Genomic DNA, 8,859 nt, shown 5'->3' on the forward strand with positions numbered 1-8,859 from the left:
AATTTTATGGTAAGCTGATCTTTATTCGAATCTCAAGAAAACATTTATAGTTCATACAAACGTCATATCCATGAGCAAAATCTCAGATCAAATTGCTCATGCAAACTTGCAAGTTAACAATGGAGAAATGTAAGCATTTCTTCTTCCTTCTAAATTCCAGTCTCTTTATCTCTAGTTGCTGTCATTGTGTTAAAGAAAACAAATACTAAAGAATATTAGGAAAAATAAGAATAGACCCAGTTGACTCTTTTAATTAAAATTTGATGACAATTTTGAAAGTACAGATGAACCTGCTTTTCAGGTGTTCGCGTTCCTAGAAATTTCATCTCGATTTCCCGCATAATGCAAAGCCTTGTCATTGCTCAGACGTGAAGAAAAAGAGTTGAAAATAAATAATGTTTTTATTATTTTCACGTAAGTTGCTTGAGAGTAAATTTGATTTTGTTTCTTAAATACTTGGGTAGTCATTAAATCATAAGTGATAGGAACAGAATTAGGCCACTCAGCCCATCAGGCCAACTCCGCCATTCAATCGTGGCTGATCTATCTCTCCATCCTAACTCCATTCTCCTGCCTTCTCCCCATAACCCTAGACACCCGATTTGTGATTTGGATTTGTGAATTCTGTAAAGGGTATCCCTTTGTTACCCAAGCGATCATAATGTGGGGGTTGCCTGCACTGTTTCCACAGATAAACTAATAAACCAAAAACTAAACAGCACGGGATTAGTTCAGTGATATCCAATCATTTTCATTACTCTTAACTTCTATTCTGATGCATTAAATTACTGACAATAGAAAAATCTTGTTATTCGTCATCCTCTAAAATCTTATCACAAGGTATTCAACAATACATAGTCACATTATATGAATCGTTTACTCTTAAGTGATACAACAAATGTTTGTTTAACTTAAGGAAGAAGGTAGTTTTCTACCAAAGAAATGCCAAATTGTACATTTGAAATATAGAAACATAGAAATTAGGTGCAGGAGTAGGCCATTCGGCCCTTCGAGCCTGCACCGCCATTCAATATGATCATGGCTGATCATCCAACTCAGTATCCCGTACCTGCCTTCTCTCCATACCCTCTGATCCCCTTAGCCATAAAGCAGTTCTTAATATTTTTTTACAATAATACAATTATTATATTACAATAATATAATCACAATTTTGCCACTGCTATTCTTTGTCCTTCCTGCGCATTTCAACCTGCATTGCAATTCCCATGCCATACATGTGTTACCAAGCTGATTTTTCTCTGCTTCTGACATCTTCCGGTCGAATTGTCTGCTAACCTACCCTTTGAAACAAACAATAGAAAAAAATTAACTTGCAATACACTAGGAATGAATAAAGATCATGGAAAGTATTGAAATAGATGTTAAGAATTGCAGAACTACTTGTATACTTATTATATGTGAGGAGGTAGCTTGGGCCCATATTTTACCGCACCCTGGAATATTTTAGTTAAACCCAATTTGTGGTAAAAATGCATTTAAATAAAAATCCTGATGGAAAGTAAATCAATATCAATTAATCAGATTGTGGAAAGTTGGTAATTTGACTCACTGTGAAATTATTTTGTATCTGTTAGACAAGACCTTTAATAGTTTGGCTGAAAAGTGACTACAATGTACATTCTAAAATGAAATTAAGATTTACAAATGTCATCAAACGATTTCTTGGTGCTGACAAACACAAACTGCAGTTGCCATGGGCAGCACATGGCAAAATAGTTTTTTGAAGGATCGAAGTATGTCAAATGATATTGATGAATTTTTGTACGTGATTCCAAGTTAATGAATGTTGTTTTCTACCAAAGGACATTGTATTTGCCAATACGTAGACCAACATTACTTGCCAGAAAGAAAATAAAACCTCGGATTGCTGTTTTCACAGGTTTGTTAAATGGCAGAAAATGTTGGGCAGGACTTTATTCAAGCCATAACAAATGTTCCTATGTTTGGACTAGTAGGATTTACTCAGGAGAACAAGTGCAGTATCATTGATTGTTATTTGTAGGGGGATTTGGACGCACCACAACTGCACACCATATTTAGCATTGAATGAAATCATCGATAAATTAAAATTGTCATAAAACCTCAAAAAAGGGTAGGAAATAGAAAAAGGTAGTTTGACCCAGAAAATTGCTGTCAATTTAGTAAACCTCAATTTATCGCTTTTGCCATCTTACATGATTCCTCTCTCCCTCTCTCCCTCTCTCAATCTCTATATCCTTCTTTGTCTCTCTGTTTCTCTGTCTTTGCAGCATTGCAAACCTCTCTCTGAGCAGCATTGATGTACAGAGGTATCTTGCAATTTCAAACTTTTTTTTGTTTCTATAGCTTTTCCTCCATCTCTCTCTCTCTCTTGGACTTATTGGTGATTTATCCCATATGTTGATATCTAACACAGCAGAGTTCAATTTACATGTTTTTTTCTAAATGATGTCTCTAAATTACTGAACTTTTTCTCCAAATTGAAGCATTATTTACGCCAATGGAAAGGCTAATGGTGTGACAGATATGTGCAGTTGTAGTAAATGTAAAAATCTCTTTTTGAAATGGTTGATGGAATGTAATAAAACTGCAAGCTATGCATCTTGTAATTTTGTGTTATACTGCAGTCTGATTACACGTGATGAGTAAAACATTCCTCTGTACAAATCTGTCTGATTGTCAAACATCTCTGTAAACGTTTAAGGTGTAAACTTTATCAGATTGTTTGTAATAATTTGCATTATTTGGGAAAATAATGGTGCAGAAGAATTTAATAGAGCACCATGTCACTCTTAGACAATTGGTGGTATGGTTACTCTGGCTAAAATCCCTCTCACAGTTAAGAAAATCTGCAACTATAATTTAATGGATAGCATAGTCTTATCAAGAAACTAACACATTCACAATAGCAGATTTCAAATGTTAAATTGTACAATGGGGGTTAGTTAACTTACCTCAATAAAACACAATAGACTGATTAAAAGTGCAAATATATGTGAACTGAAATTCCAAATGAATTTGAAGGCGGTTCAATCCAACACTCGGAATATGGTAGGATGAAAGTGATGTTAGTGAATATATCTTTTCATCCAGAGATATGGATGAAAGTGATGTTAGTGGGCTTTTCATCTAGAAATATGGATTAATCAACCAAATATATAAATTCAAAAATCAGCAAAGCTACTGGAGTATTTCATTGTTCATTAAATGTTATTTGTAACAATGACCATGAAACCACCTTTTTTTTTGTAAAATGACAACTAGTATTCTCTTCTAAGAAAGGACATCACCTGTCACTATCCAACCTGGCGGGTGTGTGAAGCCCTCCAGATACTCAGCAATGTATTTTTTGCTCACCAAGATGGCTTTGCAAGCCATTCAGTTGAAAGGTAGTTAGGGATAGCCAATAATGCTGGACATAGCAGCAATGTCCACATCCCATGAATGAATAAAGAAGAAAATTCACAAAGAACACAGAACTCCTTTAATAAATATTCCAAAGTTAAAATCCATGTTGCAACATTACATATGAAAACAAATATTTTGGGCATATGCCCATTAGTTAACTGTTACAATCTTAATAACATAGATATAACTTCATACATTGTAGGCTGTTTTCATGTTGCACCTGCAAGTATCCTCATCTCTCCATGTGCAGCTATTGCAACTGACTGCTACCTTCATATCATCAGACCAAACCGTTTTTAACAGGCAAACTAGGTTTATATATATATATATATATATATATATATATGTGTGTGTGTGTGTGTGTGTGTATGTGCTAATCCGAAGTCTTTATGAAATAATGAAAATGATACACGCATCATCTAAGGATTAATTGTCTCTGACCCTAACACTGCATTCTGAAGAAGGGGTCATCATGAATGTTCACTCAGTCATATACACTTGGGAAGTTTCAAGATCACCTGCTATGTTGTATAAATTGGATGAGAATAGCGATAAAGATAGACAGTAGACTCCTGTCTAGTTAGTGATGTTCAGAAATCCCAATGATAGTCATCTATTTCACCAAGTGCTGATTTCCATGCTCTCTTTCACACACTAGGGCTCTGGTTTCTAGGCTCTCTTTAACACACCAGCGCCCTGGTTCATTTGTTCCCTTTAATATATCAGGACCCCCGACTCCCATACTCCATTTATTACACCAGAGTTCTGATTCCCAGGCTGCCATTAACACATTGGGACCTCAGTTCCTATGCTCACTTTAAATTTACCAGGTGTAAGAAAGAACTGCAGATGCTGGTTTAAATCGAAGGTAGACACAAAATGCTGGAGTAACTCAGCGGGACAGACAGCATCTCTGGAGAGAAGGAATGGGTGACGTTTTGGGTTGAGACCCTCCTATGCTCACTTCAATTTACCAGGGTCTAGTTCCTGCATTCCCTTTAACTGTACCAGTGTCACATTTCACACACTGACTAGAAAACATACTATACTGTGGTAGCAGAAACATGAAGCAAAAAGAAGTAAATGAAAGTGTGTCCGATTATTGGAATAATACCAAATAGTCTGGAGAATCAGACTGTCCAGAACCACCAAAGTCCTTAGCGTTTCGGATCACCAGAGTATCACAGTGATTGGTTTCAATTTACCAAGGCAAGGTAATGGTAAACTAGCCATAGCTCCCAATCTTGATGTGTAGGAAGGAACTGCAGATACTGGTTTAAACTGAAGATAGACATAAAGCTGGAGTAACTCAGCGGGACAGGCAGCATGTCTGAAGAAGGGTATCGACCCGAAACTTCACCAATTCCTTCTCTCCAGAAATGCTACTTGTCCCACTGAGATACTCCAGCTTTTTGTGTCTGTCTCCCAATCTTGATAGTTATCTAGGCGAGGGAAGAAACATTTGCCTTCTTGAATAAAATGAGTATTCAGTTATTGATTTGTTTCCCTAAATATTATTCATTAGTTCCACTCAGCTTCCAAACTCATGTCTTGGATTGGGATCCTGGCTCCAAATTGGTGACAGGTGGCCTCATAGGCATCCATTTATCTTCATTGCATCGTATAGTCAAGGTTAACTGAAAAATAAAATTCCATGGCACGAATATGTAGCACTGCAGCAGATTCCTTCTGCATTTATTTCTCTCCTCACGGGCTACCATTGTCACTTCCCACCTTTGCTCACGCACAAAATATATATAAGCTAAAGGAGTTCGTAAATTGGAGCTGACTACGCAATCCTTTTTGGGGGGTATATTTTGATTATCAAGCACCCATCTCAGTTAAAGCCAAAACAAAACCACCACCTTTCCTGGTTAAATTCTGATGAGTAATCTACCATTGGAAAACTGGATGTGCAAATGAAGTAATATTTTGCTTTCTAAAATGAATCATTGATAAAGATTTCACCTTAACATTGACATTCCAAGCCTGAAGATAGCAACTCCTGTTTCTCACTGAATATCAATGTTCGGTGTGATATTCATGATGACTGTTAACTAATAGGATGACATTTCTGTGCTAGTGACTAACAGACTGTACATATTACAAGCTTTAACTGTTTAATATAATGCTTTATTTCACATTGTCAGTTTCCATATACGAAGGAGACAGTAAAACCATTATGTTGTTAGTGTCCATGACAGAGTAGCTGTACATTCCTGTGGGATTTAGGGCTCATCTGGCCTGGTACTGTAGTTTTGCCCCGGCCAGTGCTTTTTGGGTGTGAAATGATCTTGTATTTCTCATTACTGGAGGAGTTAATCAACCTACTTACTGACACATAGGAATCTCTTTATTTAGTACATGAGAAAACAACCTTGGATAACTGAAAATTAATTGGAGCTGGAAATCTGGCTTCTTGGTCAGGTATTATTTAGGGGTTCTAATTAGGTGATTTCTTCCTAAAAAGGTCAAGTAGCTGATTTGGTCACTGTGATTTCTGGAGCTTGTTTAATAGATTTTTACAGTTGCCGTTGTCTAAGTTTATATACTCTAGTCCCAACTAATATTGGGATTTAAATATTGGGTAAGCGTTTTGAAAAGATTTATGTCTTTATCTTTGAAGAGCTTAAATCCAGTGCCAGGGAAACAAAAAATCAATTTAAATGCACTGGTTAATTACAAGTGTGACCACTGCAGAATTATAAATATGTATTATGTAATAAGAATCTTCATATGCAGTCAATGTTTCCTGTGGATGTTTTGAGACAGGGACATTTAAAAGTTGCAAAAAACTTATGTTTACATGTACGCATGTATTCTAAATTTATCCAAAAACATTGTTGTATCACTAGCATTATATGTCTTAGGTTTTTTACTAATACTTACCTCACCTGCTTATGACTTAACTGTTAAAATGATTAAACAATGCAGCCAACCATAAAATTTCCTTGAGAATGCACGAATGTGGGGTGAAAAGTCATCAGCTGGTGAAATTAATGCTGTACATAAAGAGACAGGGAGGTACAGGACTATGTGAAAATAAATTGATAACAGTGAAGTGAAAAGGTGTTGATTGTTTTTTGGTTCGTTATTATTATCACATGTACTGTGGTCCACCTGCCAAATTTTGTGAGAGTCACTGGGGACATGGAGAATTTATTGTCCCTGATAGAGTACAGGCATAGCTTTTTTGGCCGTAGCTTTCAACGTGATTGCACAAGAACTATTATTTATGATATCTATGCCTAGGAACTTGAAGCTCCTCGACCATGTCCACTTCAGTACCTTTGATGTAGTCTGGGCCTTGTACTCCACCCCACTTCATGAAGTCAGGCTGGCAGCTGAAAATAGGGGCAGTGCTTACGGTGAGAAAGGGAGGAACCTGCAAGTAATGTCCTTGGCGAGAAAGAGACACGGGCGAATGTCGTTGGTTGGGGAAGAAGCAGTGCTGATGTTGAGTGAGGGAGGAGTGATTGATCTGAGAAATTTGATCTGAGAAATGAAAGTAAAGTGACATCTTGAACTGATAAGAAGGGAAGATGAATGCCAGTTGAACTGTGGGGAAATAATAATGCTAATGTATGCTTGGAGAATTAGAGAACGGGATGAGGAACTAGAAATTCTCTCATGTAATACAATGTTTTTACATGCTGCAGCAATTATTTAAAAAAATCTGTTCATTAAATGCATTTGGGTACTTAGTGACTGGGTACAAAAGGTTCCAGGATTTTGATCCTGATCATCTGAGCTTATAAGAACAGTGGCTGATGTTATAAGTTCACTGGAGACCATCTGAGCCTTTGGGTTCATTCTGGGCCCAAGAACAAATCTCTTTTTGACATGACCCAAACAAAATTCCACCACATACTTTGGGTTGCCAAGTTTACATCTATTCTGAGAGGTTGTATGCGCAGAGTGATAAATGTAATTGGTCAGATCTCTTCTCCGGATACTCGATGTACTCCATCAGACTGGATTGTGAAGTGGGCACAAAACTGATGTTGAATGAAAGTTTTATGATGAAATGAAAGTTGCCTGCCTGATGAGTATGATTGTTCAGTGCCAGAAGATCTGATTGATCTGTTTCTAAATGTCATCTCCAACCTCATTTACAGTTGCATGACATGGAGTTCAACATTTACGCAATTTATATAAGGTAATCCAAGTAATAACAAGTCTGTCAAATGACTCCTGATGTAATTTATACAGAGACTTTAGAATCTTGGTTGCTTAGTCCCCAGCCCGACTTTACCCTACATATCAACCACCAGGACATTGTAGTGGGAGAATTCAAGGAAGGACTGGTAAAGTTTTAGAAAAGAAAAGGTATTAGATGTGCTAGCAGGTTTAAACATGGGAAAATATCCTGCGCTTGATGAAATGTTTTCCCCATGGCAGAATTTTCTCAAGGGCATGGGTTTAGGGTAAGGACTAAGAAATGGAGCAAGGAGGTTCTACTGCAGTTGTACAGGGCCCTGGTGAGACGGCACCTGGAGTATTGTGTGCAGTTTTGGTCTCCTATTTTGAGGAAGGACATTCTTGCAATTGAGGGTGTGCAGCGTAGGTTCACCAGGTTAATTCCCGGGAAGACGGGACTGACATATGATGAAAGAATGGATCGACTGGGCTTATAATCACAGGAATTTAGAAAGATGAGAGGGGATCTTATAGAAACATAAAATTCTTAAGGGATAGGACAGGCTAGATGCAGGAAAAATGTTCCCCATGTTGGGAGATTCCAGAACCAGGGGTCACAGTTTAAGAATAAGGGGTCGGCCATTTAGGACTGAGATTAGGAAAAACTTTTTCAGACAGAGAGTTGTGAATCTGTGGAATTCTCTTCCACAGAAGGTAGTGGAAGCTAATTTGCTGGATGTAATCAAGAGAGTGTTAGATGTAGCTCTTCGGGCTAACGGAATCGGGATATTAGGAGAAAGCAGGAACAGGGTACTGATTCTAGATGATCAGCCATGATCATATTGAATGGCGGTGCTGGCTCAAAGGGCTGAATGGCCTACTCCTGTACCTCTTTTCTATGTTTCTATGTGGAGCGGATCTGAGCAGAATTTTGTTTCACAGTGGATGGAATCCGACTGCACTGCCTCAATTGGTAGTGGTGGCATTTAGTAAGTATCTAGATAAGCACTTGAATTGCAAAATCAGAAGGCTATAGACCAAGTGCTGGTAGATGAGATTGGGAAAGAACTTGATTGTTGAAATAACTTGAAAGAACTCAATGCCTTGGCCAAAATGATGCCAAATATGAATGTTGATGCAAACATGTGCAGATAAATTGGAAGCCATATTGAGACAAATTCAGCTGCTGTAGTGCGCAATGAATAACACTCTGCAACTTAATTTTATGGTTATAGTTCTAGACAATAAACAATGCGTGTATACATTTTCCTTAAACACAAATTGGTTCCTTGAACAGAAATTATAGAAATT

At 37.4% G+C, this 8,859-nt stretch overlaps 1 long non-coding RNA gene across 1 annotated transcript; it reads left to right on the plus strand.

The window, feature by feature from the left end:
• Window positions 1-1,110: 1,110 nt before the first annotated feature.
• LOC116972001 lies at window positions 1,111-6,476 on the plus strand. The gene is made up of 2 exons (XR_004411683.1): window positions 1,111-3,700; window positions 3,833-6,476. It is a non-coding gene; the product is annotated as an uncharacterized LOC116972001 (long non-coding RNA).
• The last annotated feature ends 2,383 nt before the right edge of the window (window positions 6,477-8,859 follow it).

Source organism: Amblyraja radiata, chromosome 4 (assembly GCF_010909765.2).
Source record: "Amblyraja radiata isolate CabotCenter1 chromosome 4, sAmbRad1.1.pri, whole genome shotgun sequence".
Lineage (NCBI taxonomy): Eukaryota > Metazoa > Chordata > Chondrichthyes > Rajiformes > Rajidae > Amblyraja > Amblyraja radiata.